This window comes from Lissotriton helveticus, chromosome 11, assembly GCF_964261635.1.
Source record: "Lissotriton helveticus chromosome 11, aLisHel1.1, whole genome shotgun sequence".
Taxonomy (NCBI): Eukaryota; Metazoa; Chordata; class Amphibia; order Caudata; family Salamandridae; genus Lissotriton; species Lissotriton helveticus.
The window spans coordinates 199,237,548-199,254,437 of NC_136072.1; the positions used below are offsets into that span (position 1 = coordinate 199,237,548).

Below are 16,890 nucleotides of genomic sequence, written 5' to 3' on the forward strand. Positions count from 1 at the left end.
TTGGCAATTTATCTGTCTTTGTTAAGCCCATTAAGCCTCCCTTTTAACCAGTCTATAAAGCAGGGTATTTGTCAACCAACATGTACAACATGAAGTGTGCACTGATGTGGAAAAACGTGTGTATTGATCAAAAAAAGGAATATGAAGGCAATTTAGAGGACTTACTTGTCCAAAGACATACAAATAAAGGTTCATATCTAAATCAGCTGTGCTTTTACCCCATTACATCAGATGCAGATTTTTTACTTTAGCATAAGAGTAAATATATCTGGAATTTGATTTTTATTGATTATTCACAATGCAGGTGCACATATGTGTTTGACTATTAATGCATCCGATCGTGCTCGCTACTACTCGTGTGTGGTAATGAAATATCACTGTAAAACAAATCCCTGCAATTGTTACACTGTATATTTGGCATATTGTCAATTGCTGCTATTTCTCCGAAAAATATGTTTTAAGAAGTAATTATTACATATATTTAGACTAAAAAGAAGGTGTTACTGTTTTTATATTGATGGATGGATGGGTGGGTGGATGGATGTTAGGTATGAACCTTTCATTGGGTAGATATTGTTTAGTTCCTAAGTATGCACCTTAAAAAACACAACCCAAAGAATTTCGGTGGTAAATGGCAGACTAACAAGAAAATTGTATGGCAGTAAACATAGCAAAAGAACAATGCCTGTAACTCTTCTTAATTCATTATCTGTTTTGGGATATTTACTTCAGATCCCTTGAGCATAAGGTTCAGATAATGAGGCTATTAGCTTTAAGGTTCTAGTTAGACCAGACAGCCTTGGTGTAGTTTGACATCACCCCTCCTGCTATCTGAACACATTTTTGTTGGCATTAGGACTTGCACTTTACCACTACTAACCTAAAGTGCATGTGATCTCTCCTTGAAACATGGTAAAATTGGCTTACACCTGATTGGCACAATTTACGTATGTCTGTAGTATATGGCACTACATGGTACAAAGGGCCTGTTAATTAAAAGCTGCTAGTGGGCCTGCAACACCTATTGTGCACTTTAGAACTACTTGTCTCAGGCCTGCCACTGCATACTCTAGTGTAGTTATAAACTGTTATTTCGACCTGGCAGAATAACCCTTTTGTCAGAACTAAACCAGCCATTTTACTACATATAGGCCAACCCAAGGTAGGCCCTAAAGGTAGAGTACCTTGTACTTAAGAAGTAGGACATGTGGGGGGCGTGGCTAGCCAGGCAGCGAGATGGCCGCTCTGTGAGCGAGCTCCGCCGGCTGTGGAATTAATCCTACTCTAATCCTGCTACGTGGACCTCAGGACACCGAAATGACTGCCCCGTGGTGCACTTGAGCTGCGGCACCTTCAGACTCATTCTCGGCGGCCGGGATTGTTGCTGCGAAGCTCCGCCGCCGGATACAATATCGACCGAGCCTGACTGGGGCCGGTGACCGCCCCTGTGATTGCCGAGGCCGGATGAGATCCTAACTTTTGAGCGAGGATGTGAGGCCCGCTCGAGACCGGAGAGCCCACTTCAGCGAATCATTGCCTGGTCTACATAGCCCGCACTTGGAGCATAATTCGGGGCAGTAGCAGCAAAGGAATGAGATGTGGTGAGAGGCTTCGACCGCGGGGCGGAGCGGGCGGCGCGGGCGGGGCGGAGCGGGCGGCACGGTCGGCGCGGGTGGCGCGGGGTGAGGCGCTGGCGGCGGCCGGCGGCGGGAGGCGGACTACACGAAGTAAGCACACGGCCGAGGCCGGGGCGGACGCACTGCGGTGGAGATAGAGCGGTGTTAACCGCTTCCCCTCACATATTTGAGGAAAGGAGGAAGATCTGTGCTACCGGGGAGAAAGGCTGGGCCTGTCCTGGGCCGTTGGACGCCTGTTACATACCTATCGGTGCGGTGACCCTGAGGAGGGGGCAGCGGGAGGTGCAGCCGCCAGGCCTGGATGATGCAAGGCTGGTGGACAGAGATTCAGGTCGTGGCGCGGACTGCGCAGCTAAATTGAGAAGGCGCCATTTTGTGTGGTGTGGCGCGGCTTGGGCCCCCCTGCGCCGTGCGCTCCACCTCTGTTGCCGGTGGTCTCTGCCCTGAAGAGCTATCTATGGAGGTCTGAGTGGGGGCTGCATGGATCTCAAAAGATCCGCGGAGGGCTGCGAGATACCTCCCCCACCTTCCCCTTCTGTGAGCTGCCTACCGAGTTTGGCCTACTCTTACCCGTGGACGAGGTTCTATCGGACCCCATTTTGAGCGGCAAAACTTCCATTTCCAGCTCCTGGCAGTTGAGACTGGCTGGTACGCTCTGACTGTGCATACCTGTGAATCGTTCGCCCATTGTTATCCCACCCTGAGCTGCACGCACACTGCCTGGGCTGATACTGCTGGTCAAAAGAAGATCCGCCCTGTTGATTCTTGACTAGGTATATTTGCGCTGCTGAGTCGAGATGGGAAAGCCGGACACTCGCCAGCCCAAGATCAACTTTTAGAATAGGTGGGGGGCGAAGCAGACCGGCACTGAACAGGGTGACTTGGATGAGGCGAGTGGGGGTTCGACAGATGGCGCCACTGATGCTGATCTCCGAACATTGATGTTAGAAATGCGCTTCAGTCTGAAAAGTATCGATGCCAAACTGGACACTCTGACGTCACAATTGGAGACTGTAAAATCCCAGGTCTCCACCCACGAAACCCGGCTGGACTGCCTGGAAAATCGGCATACGGAACAGCATGAATTTCAACAAGAAACCAGAGCGCACATTTCCAGTATGGATAAACTGCTGGCTGTTATACAAGCGAAGAACGATGACCTAGAAGCAAGGTCTCGGCGGAGCAAAGCCCGTATTACGGGTATTCCGGAGACGACGGCCATTTCCAAAATGGAGGTGTATGTGTCCGATCTCCTGCACGAGCTGTTTGATCCTCATCTCTCACCGGTCTTCGTTGTGGAACGAGCCCACCGGACAGTGGGCCCCAAACCGCCGGTGGGAGGTACGCCCCGGCTGATTTTGGCCAAATTGCTGAACTTCCAGGACAGAGACACAGTGCTGAAGCTGGCACGGGAGAAAGGTAAAATCACGCATAAAGGTAACCATATTTCGTTCTACCCTGACTTTACGCCAACAGTGCAAGCTGCACGACGTGAATTCCTGCAAGCAAAGAAGCTGTTGATGGACGCTGAAATCCCCTATTCACTATTGTACCCGGCTAAGCTCAAAGTAACATATGATGGCACGTCTCATTTCTTCGCTGATACTAAATCAGCACTTAAATTTGCTAAACATGTCTGTGGCTCTAAAGCCAAGAAATCGAATGCAGAGCGAAACAGAACTGATGGCCAGCTAAGTGACAATGATTGATGTGTGGCCCATTTTTATGGTGCCTTCCGTATTTTGTTCCACATTCCTGAGACTGTCCCATACTGCTCCTCATTTTCATTGTTCTTAACTGCTATGTTATTTGACTTGCTTGTTGCGTAGTTCCCTTCTCTAGTTTGAAGTTGGGGCCGCATGCATGGTCTCTTCTTACCCTGCCCTGCTGGACCGCATGTGTACTCATTTAGATGCCGCGCCGTTTGCTGCTAGCCCTTTGGATAAGAATGTGGCGGCCATATGCTCCATTAGCTTGCTGTTAAAACTGATTGCTGTAATGTATGTAGTCGCCTCGCACTGGCCAGGCATGGTTTCATTCGCTACTCCATTAGTTGACGCAGGGGGATGATGGGATGTATGTAATATCAATGCACCTTTTCCATTTGTTTCTTGGTTACATGGTTCCTGAGATGGGTCCACTACACTGATCCCAGCCACCCTGTGTACACAGGGGTGTATGCTGGAGCTCCCATGCCCCCAAGGGGAACTCCCATATGTTCTGGTTTCGCCACTCTAGAGTGGTTTTAGTGAGGGTATGTCTCCACCCAATTGGGGGGTTGGAGCGGGTGGGGGTTGGGCGGGATGGGTATGTTTGGTTTTATTGGGCCGGTCTCCACAATTGTCCTAATGCGTCATGTTGTCTACTTAGGTCACCACTATTGTTGTGTAGTTCATCCTGTAGATCCACTGCACCACATACTGAACCTCCACATGGCGGCGATTAAAATTCTTACTTGGAATGTGAGAGGGCTGAACGACTGTCGGAAGGCCGCTTAGTGCATGCATACTTAACGAGGCACAACATTGACATTTGCTTTCTTCAGGAGACACACCTGAATACAACCCCTTGCCCGAGACTTAAACACAGCAGATGGGCACACATTCACTCTGCGATATACTCCAGCTATGCACGTGGAGTCGCAATACTGCTGCGTAGAGGTTTGGATTGGAAGGAACACGAGGTATACTTAGATCCTGAAGGTCGCTATGTCATATTAAAAGGGACACTGGGGGGCAAAAAAGTGGTTTTGGCAGCCGTATATGGCCTGAATGTTGACTCCCCGGAGTTCTTCCGTGAGGTTTGGGTGAAGATTGCGACCATGAACTGCCATAATATCATATGGGGCGGGGACTTCAACGCTGTGCTAAATGATGCACTGCACAGGAAAGGGACAACTAGGCTGTTACACCCACGTGCTGGTGCAGCGCTGCGTGACCTGATGACAGAAGGTACCTATTTAGATATTTGGCGTATTCGCCACCCTGGTTTGCTTGAGGGGACGTGTATATCGAATGTGCATGCTGCCTGGTCTAGGTTAGATTTTTGGCTTGTCTCCTCTACCATTGCTGTGTGTACACTGGAGGTGAGCCATCTGGCCCGCTCCCTGTCAGACCATGCTCCTGCTCTGATGGTTGTCTCTATTCCTGACTCACCCACTCGGGCCTTTAGCTGGAGGCTTCCACCACATGCCTTACTTGACGAGGCGTTTAAAGAAGAAATTCGTACTGACATTGTAGATTATTTTACCCTTAATGCTGGGTCGGTCTCTACTGAGGCCACCTTGTGGTATGCCTTCAAGGTGGTAATGTGGGGTAAATGTATAGCTAGACAGGCTGGGGTGTTGAAGGCAGTGAGAGGTACCTTAGCCCGCATTGAAGGTCAGATTCGGGAACTGGAGAGGCAGTTCTGTGCCGACCAGACCGCCGAGGTTGCAGCTGAATTGAAAGACAAACTTATAGAATACTCGGAGGAAGCCAACCGTGAGGTAAAATTCTTGGGGAAGTATGCTGAGGCCAGGCGATATGGTGAAGGAGATAGGCCAGGGAGAACTCTAGCAAACATGATTCGCAAGGCTTCCTCGCCTCCTTTCATACACACGATTCATAATCAGGATGGGGATGCAGTGATAGGACAGGCTGAGGTTCTGAATGAATTCCGTGACTTTTATGCTACACGATATACAGCCAAGCATGCTGAAAACCCTGAGGGTCTACAGGCCTTCTGAGGTTCTGTGATTTTGTATGCTTTTAAAGTGCACGACTTTCTTTTCTAAACATAGGTTTTTGCCATGAGTCGTGACTGCCATCTGGTGTTGCCTTTTACGTAGGCCTCAGAAGTTAGTCTGCGAGCAAAGCAGTCTGACCTTTTGTGGGTCATGTGTACATTAACTAAGGTTTCCTTCGTGCGCTGGAGTTAATTTCAGAAGCTGGCCTTTCACCTGAAATTGACCCTGCCAAGCCAATTTCCCTGCGAGATCGTTATCCACTTTCCCAATCACCATTCAAGACATTTGTTAACTTTTAAGTTTCTTTACGTTTCTGTTATCTTGCACATTATCTGAAACTACTTTTCTTTACTGTTTCTTCATTTCATGGGTTACGCTTTCAATTAAGGGTTTGTCCGGGCTTTCCAGATTATTATTTAGATATGCCTAAATATTAACTTGTGGGTTAGGACACTGTAAAATGAGCTTTACTATATTATGCTGTGTGATGTCATGTATTTTCTATTAGTTGAATTTTGGTGCAGGGGCGTGCATTTTAAATGTACCTTTTTGTGTATAAATAGGGATGTCTCGCCTTAGTAAAATTGAGCAGTTTCTTGAGTTGTACACCGTGTTGTATTGCTGGGATTTCTGCTACCAGTTGCAGCTAATAAATTTGATCTCTGACGCCACCTAGAAGTATTCCGTGTCTCTGTATACCAAGGCATGGGAACCCAGAGGACTTTGGGCGTGTCCCTGGCGCCGCTGGGTACTTGAAATCCCAGTTCTTCAGTTGGCGTGGCCAACGTGGGACGACTTCAGTGGTACCGGTCCAAGCCCGAAGATTGCGAGGAGCCACGTGAGGAAACTCTGGAGGAGGGCCCCCACTTCATCGACCCCTGCATGTCGACGTGGACCGAAGGTCTTTTCTGCGAGGCTTCCCGCTTTCCAACCGCTATGAAGGACTGCTGCCCTGACTGTCGCCTTGTCTTGGACCCTCCGATTGATGTTTGTAAAGCGAGACGATAGACGGTCTTCTGGTGGCGTGACAGATATTTGGTTAAGTATAAGTGGGTCGCTCCCACGACTTTGTCTGGTTCCTTGGTTTTGATTTGGTTGCTGCAGTACCCAAAGCCGAAGGGCTTGTATATTTACGAGTGTATCATTTTTTTGATTCCCTTTGAAGTTTGAAACCAGACTAGTGAGCAAGATGCCTGGTCTTGGTAAATTTGGTAATTGGTTTGTTTGTGGTAGTAACAGGGATTCCCGATTGTAGGATTCATGTCCGATACCTCCGGTTGGAACTCCGACTTATGAGCTCTATTCTAAACACGGAGTAGGTCCCATTACTTATAATGAAGTATGGGTCCACTACACTAAAAAGGATGGTGTTTTGCAATGGCCCCCACATGGTAGTTTTGAAATAGAGATTTTAGACAATCTAGAAGTTAAGCTATTTAAGAAGAAAGCCCGGCCGGCAATGTTTGACTCTTTCCGCCTTTGGCGTAAGGAAGCCAAACAGAGAGAAATTAAACAAGCAAAGAGAGATAGGAAAGATAAGAATATGTCAGTACTACAAGCTGCTAGACAGTTTAAGGAAGATGGAGAAGAGCGTGCGAGTGAAGTTTTAGATAGACAGCGTTGTATGGCCATAGATAAATGTTATCCGGCCTTGCTGTCTTCTCCTCCAAAAGTGATTGAAGACCTTGAAAAAGATCCATTGATCTCTCATTTACTGAGATTGCCACCTCCCTATGTGCAGGGTGCTACTGCGCCTCTATTACCCCCGGTTGTTCCACCCTTTGTTGTTCAACCTCCTGCTGTTGTTCAGCCACCCGATGCTCCACAGATGGTTTTGCCTCCTCTTGCGCAACCCATTCTAGGGTCGCCAGCCTTGCTACCAGCTTTGCCTCAAACTCCTTTGCCTTCTGCTTCTGCATCTTCGATTTCTACTGTTCTTGTCCCTACACCTTCTTTGCCTCAAAATACTTATTCTCCTGTTCTTATGTCTGCTTCTTCTCCTTCTGTTCGAAAACGAATGACAGAAACGGTTTCTAATTTGTTGTCACCATTGTTTGGGTCACTGAATATGACCCCTGTTTCGGAGCGTAAGCAGAGTCGTAGTCAGCTTCCTGGTTCTGAGGAACGGGCTGTGTTGGATTTGTTGGCTCGTAGTCAGCTTCCTGGTTCTGAGGAACGGGCTGTGTTGGATTTGTTGGCTCGTAAATGGATTATAAATGCCTCAAGGTATAGTTTGCCAGCGGTTATGGATGTTTTCTTTCAGTGGGAGCCGCCTAAGCAAAGGTATGTTTTTAATGTGATGTGTATGGTTTTGCGTCAGGAATGGGAAGATAATGATTTGGGTTTGATCCCGCAGGAACTACTTGATGTTCAGTCGGATTTTGCTAAAGGGATGATAGTAGAATCTGATATTACAGATGCCGTAGAGACGATACTGGCTTTTAGGTCTAGACTTCCGCCTCAGACATTGTACGAACCTGATTCTTCTGTTAGAAGAAAAGCGAGACAGTATCCAATGAGAGAAGTTCCCCCAATTTGGAAGGAAGGGGACCCAAACGCTAATCCAGTTATTCTGCCGCATTTTCAGCGAATATGGGTACATGTCCCTTGGAAGAGAGTAGAGGTCTTGGCTCTTAAGCAGACCTTACCTGACCCTCGTAAAAATCCTGCTGGTTATTACAAGGAGTTATCCCAGACAGTTGAAGCGTGTATTATGAATTTAGCTGACATCGATATGTTGATGGGTAATGTAGTCCCCCAACCTTTGTGGGCGAAGATTCGTCATGAGAATCATGCTGCTGAATTAGGTGATACCTGGGCGAATATTGTTGCCGAAGATGGTAGACAGGAGGGAGGTGCTAAACCTGAACCTCTAGTTTCAGAATTACCAGGTAGAATTATTATTAATCTGATGAAAATGATGATGCCCGCTTTACGAGTAAATTGGTATAAGTTAGCAGCATGTAAGCAGAAGAGAGACGAGAGTGTATCTGATTTCTTCACTAGCTTTGAAGAGACGTTTATTGATCATAGTGGTCAGGATATGAGTACGGAGGGTGGTCAAAGGTTGTTTGTGGATAAATTTGTCTTTAATTTGCTTCCCGAACTTTCTAATAAATTAAAGGACTCTGAGAGTTCATGGGCTGTCTCTCCGTCGGCCCAGATATTGGCTACTGCACAATATTACGAGAATAGGGATAAAGATGAGAAGGATAAAGTGGAGAAGAAAACTAAAGAGTTAAAGACGAAAGTTCTTTTGCAGCAAGCTTATCAGCCTCGTCAGAATCAGCCTCAGTTTCAGCAACCTCCACAATTTCAGAGATTGTTACAGAAGCCTGAGCCTTATGTTCAGCGATTCTTTCCTGGCCCTAATCAGTGTGCTTATTGCAGAGAGGAAGGTCATTACAAGAATATTTGCCCGGCTTTGTTACAGCGTGCGGATGGTGTATCTGGTTAGAGAGGTTGTGGTAGTTTTGAGCAAGCTCCTAGGGGTAGGGGACGTGGTGTGATTCCTCTTCCCTACAGAATTCTGCGAATTATTTTGACAGACAGAATGTTTCGAGTGGTCAGTCTGCCCAGTATTATGTTGAGGATTACTATGTCGAAGGTGAGAGTTCTGGTTATAATGATAACTAGGACAGCCAAGGACAAAGAGAGGGAGTAGTGTCAGTTCCAGTAGACCAGAGTGGACCTTATGTTGAAGTGATTACATCAGGTGTGGTAGAACCTTTTCTTTTGGATACTGGTGCGATGAAGAGTTCTATTATGCACTCTAAACTTCCTGGCGCACCTTTGTCTGGCTTGACCATTGTTTCAGTAGGATTTTCAGGCGCCCCAGTTCGTAATCCGGTTTCTAGTCCTTTGTCCCTTACCATTGGCCCTTGTGAATTGCAAGCTCCACTTATTTTAACGACTGGTTGTGGTGAGAATCTGTTGGGTTTGGACTTGCTGAGAAGATTGTATGCGACATTGCATTGTTCTCCTTCGGGAGTACAACTTACCCTTGGTAAGAAAGTGATTTCTCCAATGTATTTGTCTAAGGATTGTTTGCCACTGGAATTGGGTTCCCTTCCTGATACACTTTGGGCCACAGGTCCAAATGATGTTGGTCTTTTGCAGATTCCTCCGTATGTTGTCACCCTTAAGTCAAATGCTAGGCTACCTCGTATTCCCCAATACAAGATTTCGAGCGATGGTGAGAGAGCTTTTTTAGCGATTGTCTATGATCTGGTTGAGAAGGGTGTAGTTGAGGAAACGAGAGGTAATGTGTGTAACAGTCCTGTTTTGCCTGTTCTTAAACGTACTGATGCTTCTCAGCCACCTCTGTACAGGTTTGTGATCGACCTTCGAGAGGTCAATAAGATAGTAGTGCCACAGTTTCCTGTGGTACCTGATATCACTGCTTTGTTGACTTTGATTCCTGCTTCGACAGCTTGGTTTTCTGTCATCGATTTGAAGAATGCTTTCTTCAGTATTCCTATTGCTGTGGAGAGTAGGGATATTTTGGGCTTCTCATTAGGAGGCCGAAGCTTCCGGTTTAAGAGACCTCCCCAAGGTTATTGTGAAAGTCCCTCCATCTATAGTCAAGCGTTGAAAACTCAGCTTGACGGTTTTGTGTTACCTGTTGGTGCTACTCTTATTCAGTACGTCGATGATTTGTTGGTTACTGCTGATGATGAAAAGATTTGTAAAGAGGCTACTTTTTCTTTGTTGCGGTATTTGTCTGACCTTCATCATAAAGTGTCACCTTCAAAGTTGCAATATTGTCGCCAAGAAGTGACCTACTTAGGTCATCTCTTGTCGAAGGAGGGAAGGCGATTGACCCCAGAAAGAATTCAAGCGATTGCGCAAATGAGTATGCCATCCAGACAGAGAGAAGTGCGTGCCTTTTTAGGTATTACATCATATTGTAGACAGTGGATCCCCAATTTTTCCTTGCTAGCGAAACCTCTGTTGGCATTGACTCTGAAAGATACTCCGCATCCTCTTCCTTGGTCTGACGAATGTCAGAAAAGTTTTTCTGAACTACGCGATGCATTGTGTTCGGCTCCTGTGTTGGGTACTCCAGACTATATTAAGCCTTTCACGTTGTACGTGCACGAGAGAGAAGGTTGTGCGTTGTCAGTGTTGACACAACCATTTGGGGACAAGCAGCGTCCATGCGCGTATTTTTCAGCAACGTTAGACCCAGTTGCTAAGGCGTTGCCGAGTTGTCTGAGAGCTACAGCTGCAGCGGCTGTTTCTATTCGACAGTCTGCTGGTTTGGTATTGGACAATACGTTGATTGTGATGGTCCCAAATGCATTGGATACCTTATTGAACAGGACTAAGACACAGCACCTTACTAGTGCACGTCTGTCAGGTTACGAGTTGACATTGTTGGCTAGTCATGTTCACATTAAACAATGTAATGTGCTGAATCCAGCTACGGTGTTACCGATCTCTACAGAGACGGATCCTCAGGAACAGCATGATTGTTTTCTTCGTACAGAGGAAGAAACGAAAGCTAGAGTCGATCTAAGGGATACTCCCCTTACGGATGTTGATGGTACCCTATGGGTAGATGGTTCGTGTTTTAAGCTTCCGAATGGTGAAACGACTGCAGCGTATGCTATTACAACTTTACATACAGTTGTTGAGACAGCACGCATACCACAGAATTCTGCCCAAGCAGCAGAATTGATTGCGCTGACTAGAGCGTGCGTGTTGTCAGAAGGAAAGCGAGTGAATGTTTACACCGATAGCCAGTATGCGTTTGGTGTTGCCCATAGTTTTGGGCGTTTGTGGAGAGAGCATGGGTTCCTTACTTCGCATGGGATAAAAATACAGCATGGGCAGTTGGTGAATGAACTTTTGGAATCTCTCACTCTCCCAAGGCAGATTGCAATTGTGAAGTGTAGTGCGCATAAGAAAGTTGTGGACGATGTTGGTCGAGGGAATGCGTTTGCAGATGCAGTTGCGAATGAAACGGCGAAAGACATGATGAGCCGTATCTATGTTGCAGGCCCAGCTAATTGGGTTATGGCTGGTGGAATGTGTGAAGACACAATAGAAAGTGTGAAAACGATTCAGGCTGAAGCGACTGAGAAAGAAGTCAGTGTTTGGAGAGAAACTACGGGTATGTTGGATTCGACAGGTTGTTGGGTTGAGTTGTCAGAACACCAGCGATGGTTGTTGCCTGATGCGTATGTGCTCCCAGTGGTTACAATGGCTCATGGAATGGCTCACATAAGTTCAAAGGGAATATGCGAGTTGTTGGCTCCAGTTTGGCAGAATGCTGGAATTCCGAAATGTGCAGAGAACGTGGTGAAACATTGTATGATTTGTCTGAAGTATATTCCTGGTAAGGGAACTCCAACTCCAGCTGGTCATTTTGCTCCTCCAACGTATCCATGTGAAGTGATACAGTTAGACTACATTCACATGGAGAGATGCAATAATTTGAAGTATGTCCTTGTGGTTGTTTGTGCCTTTTCCAGGTGGATAGAGGCCTACCTCCTAAAAGATAATACTGCCTTGTCTACAGCCAAGGTTTTGCTGAGAGAGTACTTCCCTAGGTATGGTTTGCCGAGAATTGTATGGTCGGACAATGGGAGTGAATTTGTGGGTCAAATCATGAAGAAAGTGTGTGCTGATTTGGGAATAAATCAAAAGTTCCATGCAGCGAATCACCCCCAGTCTGCTGGACTTGTTGAATGTTACAATGGTACCTTGAAGCTGAAATTAGCTAAGGTACAAGCGAGCACTGGTCTTACATGGCCGGATGCCTTGCCGTTTGCTCTTTTGTCAACAAGGACGACTGTGCATTCTCGAGTGGGACTTAGTCCGTATGAAATTGAGTTTGGTCGTCCTGCGAATGTTTGGGGTGTGCCTCGTCCTAAAGAATACAGCAGTATTGAGTACCCTATGTTGGTGGATTACTTACATGACTTGACTGCTAAATTACGTGTTCTCCACCAACAGGTCTATGACAGTCTACCGACAGCAACTGCGGATCCAGGACACACAATTCAACCCGGCGATTATATTCTCACGAAGAATTTTCAACGAACAAAAAATTTGGAGCCGAGGTGGACTGGACCGCATTTAGTTTTGTTAGTGACTCGAACTGTTGTTAGAGTAGCTGGCAAGAAGAACTGGGTGCATGCCACCCACTGTAAAAAAGTTCCATTGCCCTTACCATATGACAAGTGGGTGAGGGGAGGTGTAGCCGATTCTGAATGTGAAAAAAACCCTAGATTCATGCCCTTTAGCGATGCTCATTTGACATGGACACGGTCAGAACGCGAGGATGATGATGTTCTGCAAGCTGCTGTGCCTCCTCATCTAAAGATTGACACCACCAATCCAGAACTTTTAGTTAAGGATCCAACTGTACCTAATAAAGAACGCTACGATCTAAGACCGCGAAAGACTGTACATATGGACAAATAAAGTTGAAACTGGAATCTATACTACTATTATAAAGGAAGAACTTTGCGGCTTTGAGGCGGGTAAACTCGGGAACCACAGCGACAATCCACACACCCGATACATCGTTGGAATCCTCAGGGTGTGCAGATGGACATAGGCTATATAAAGTTAAAAAATACGTTATATTTAAAACATTTACATTATAAAAAAAGTAGTCCCCACGAAGTAGCGCCGGCCGCGACCTGCGTGCTGACGTCAGGACCACGGGGAGGAGCGGCGTCCAGGAGCGGCGGAAATGGCACGGAGGAGGAGCGGTGACAAGCGGCAAGGAGCGGTGGACTGAGGAGTGGCGGCTGAGGTAAGGCAACGGGGGTCGGGGCAGGCGGGGGACAGGGTGATGTAAGGCTCCAAACTACCACGATCAGGCTCATAACAGCTCAGGAAGTTTAACTGCAGAGCGCCAGCGTTTCAGCGTTTCAGCTTTAAGGGTCATTAGGTTGCCACGCGGGCATTATGTTACCATGCTGGAATCTCGGCACGCCGAGCTCCGTCAAAGGTAAACCCCGCTCAAAGAAACCCCACAGGCGAAAGTGATCCGTCAACCTCGGAGCCGTGTTTAAATGTGCCCTCTTTTCGTGGTACTTTTCATGTGGACGGGGAAAGCAAACAGCCCGAAGCACACCGCTGTGACTATCATATGTCGCATTTTTAAGGCTCCGGGGGACAATGTCGGTGCAGGCGGGGGTCGGGCAGGCGGGGGACGGGGCAGGCGGGGACGGGGAAAGCAAGCAGCCCGAAGGAAAGCCAGGAAATCTGGTTCGGTTTATCCCCACTCTAAACACATGGAAATGGTAATTTCCAGGCGAAGGCTGGAGTAATAGCTCCAATACAGTGAGACGGTTTTACATTATAGTGCACTGCTGTGACTATCATATGTTGCCTTTTTAAGGCTCCGGGGGACAATTTCGGGGCAGGCGGGGGTCAGAGCAGGCGGGGGACGGGGAGGGCGGGGGCCCGAAATGCTGGACAATGTCGGGGCAGGCGGGGGTCGGGGAAGCCTGATTGCTCCCGGACAAGGTCGGGACGGGCTGCTAGTTTTTTATATAGTGAATTACACCTCGTCAGATCAAGAGACTTTTTTTTGTTTTTTCCTTTTTCGAGTCACCATCCGGACTCAGCTGTAAGGTCGCGGTGTAAAGACTTAGGAGTGCAAGCCGAAGACACAAGGTCGAGGTTCTGGTTGGTCTCAGGGCGTTCCCCGGACTGACAGACGCATTCCTTAGCACGGAACACCCAACCGCCGCGAACAGCACGGTTAGAGGATGTAGTCTTTTGGGTCTGAGAAAGGTGTTGAGAAAAGTGGTTTCAAAATGAAAATGTGTACATTGGTTCGTAGCAAATGTTTTTTAATAATGTGTTTCCTTATGCTTGTGAATATTACGTTAGCTTGTGTGGGTTGGATTTTCTATGTCACACAATTGCCGCTTACATCTACTTCCCAACCTACTCTTTCTTTTTCTACTGCATCTCCACATGAGTTTCATACTTTACCTGAACATGAACAGACAAGAAGATCAGAATTTGTGAATAATTCGTTTATACAGATGTTGCATCAGCATCAGCTAGTCATAAATACCACGAATTGTTGGGTGTGTGGTCTTATGCCACATACTACAGACAAGGGAATGCCATATTTGTTTTTGCCTTTTTCACCTAATGGGTCAGTTTGGGCACTCCAATCGATGTTTATCTATGCGAACGAAGCCTCTCCAGTGCGTTCTGTTAACGATAACGTGAGCAAGAATGCTTTGATACGGGGAATAGTCGATATGATTAGAGATATTGAAGCGTATAATGCTATCCCTAAAGATGAGGTACGAGCATATGTCGGTTGGAATAAGACGACACATAGTGTTAGCTTGACGGAGAAAGAAAGACAGCGAAGGTCTCCTCCTATTTGGATTATACCCCACCGAGGTCATCTTTGTTTGCAAGGTAATGGTCAGAATCCGAGAGCTCAGCTTGGTAAGAGTGTGTGTGTTCACACATACGTTTATACGTCCCAGAAATCTCCTCCGTTCGTGCCAGCTAAAGGCACGTATTTTGTCTGTTATGATAGAGCATACACATGGTTGCCATCTGATTTTTCCGGCACATGTTACTTGCCATTTTTGCTTCCCCCTACATACACTGCTGTTTCTGATTACCATAAGACAAGATATGGTAGAGGTGTAATCGATGCAAAAGATACTGTCGCACAAGAAGCTGGAGACTTCTTTAAGGGTTTCCTACCCTTTTGGGGTCCTATGGCTAATAGTAGAAATATTCGTCAGCTTACGAGAGTGGTGAGGCCACTATAAATGAGACTGCAGGTGCCCTTAGTAATATTACAGCTGAGCTTCAAGCGGATCGCCTTATGACATTACAGAACCGTTTTGTTTTAGATATTATACTTGCAGATAGAGGTGGGGTATGCAAATTGATTAGATCTAGTTGCTGCGTTTTCATACCAGATAATGCCCTGACAGTGTACCAAGCCATCTCTAGACTACATAAGATCTCTGAGTCTACTCATGTGGACGAAGGAGACTGGTCGTTGATGGGATGGTTATGGGAATTGTTGTCCAAATGGGGATGGAAGATTCTGATGTTCCTTGGTATGGCGTTAGCTATCCTTTTCTCGTGTTGTTTATGCATCCAGTGTGGTCCCGCCATTTGTAGTCTTTGTGCTACGATCAGTGTGAGAAGACCAGTCCCGAGAGCAGTGAAGGATAATAAGATGATGTTACAGCAACACCTTGATGACCTGATGAGAATAGATATAGACCTAGATTCAGATTGACATGAGTTTAGGCTATTGCCTACGTAATGGCAAAAGGAGGGGCTGAGGTTCTGTGATTTTGCGTGCTTTTAAAGTGCGCAACTTTCTTTTCTAAACATGGGTTTTTGCCATGCGTCGTGACTGCCATCTGGTGTTGCCTTTTACGTAGGCCTCAGAAGTTAGTCTGCGAGCAAAGCAGTCTGACCTTTTGTGGGTCATGTGTACATTAACTAAGGTTTCCTTCGTGCGCTGGAGTTAATTTCAGAAGCTGGCCTTTCACCTGAAATTGACCCTGCCAAGCCAATTTCCCTGCAAGATCGTTATCCACTTTCCCAATCAACATTCAAGACATTTTTTAACTTTTAAGTTTCTTTACATTTCTGTTATCTTACACATTATCTGAAACTACTTTTCTTTACTGTTTCTTCATTTCAAGGGTTACGCTTTCAATTAAGGGTTTGTCCGGGCTTTCCAGATTATTATTTAGATATGCCTAAATATTAACTTGTGGGTTGGGACACTGTAAAATGAGCTTTACTATATGATGCTGTGTGATGTCATGTATTTTCTATTGGTTGAATTTTGGTGCAGGGGCATGCATTTTAAATGTACCTTTTTGTGTATAAATAGGGATGTCTCACCTTAGTAAAATTGAGCAGTTTCTTGAGTTGTACACCGTGTTGTATTGCTGGGATTTCTGCTACTAGCTGCAGCTAATAAATTTGATCTCTGACGCCACCTAGAAGTATTCCGTGTCTCTGTATACCAAGGCAAGGGAACCCAGAGAACTTTGGCGTGTCCCTGGCGCCGCTGGGTACTTGAAATCCCAGTTCTTCACTTCTTGGACTCGCTTGCACTGGTGTGGTTCAACAATGCTCACCGTAGATATATGGACCTCTCTGTTTCAGTTGATGTCATAAAACAGGTAATTAAAAGCCTCCTGCTAGGTAAGGCACCGGGCCCGGACAGTCTCACCACCGCGTTCTAGAAGGCGTATGCTGAGGAGATAGCGCCTAGGTTGTACGAAGTATACGGTGAGGCGCTGGAAGCTGGTGTACTTCCAGACTCCATGAGAGAAGCCCTAATAATTACTCAATTGAAGCCGGACAAGGATGAGGTGTTATTAGACTCCTATCATCCTCTGTCACTTATCAATGTAGACGTGAAAATCTATGCAAAACTGGTGGCAAATAGATTACAACCTCTTCTCCCTATGGTGGCCCTGCCGGACCAGTCGGGATTTATACCTGGTAGATGCATGACACATAACATTAGAACGATATTTGCAGTCC

General features: G+C 46.5%; 1 protein-coding gene across 2 annotated transcripts in view; it reads left to right on the forward strand.

The window, feature by feature from the left end:
- The window catches only part of LOC144791266 (uncharacterized), a 1,067,603-nt gene that overhangs the window by 567,819 nt on the left and 482,894 nt on the right, over nt 1-16,890 (forward strand). The window lies entirely within an intron of this gene.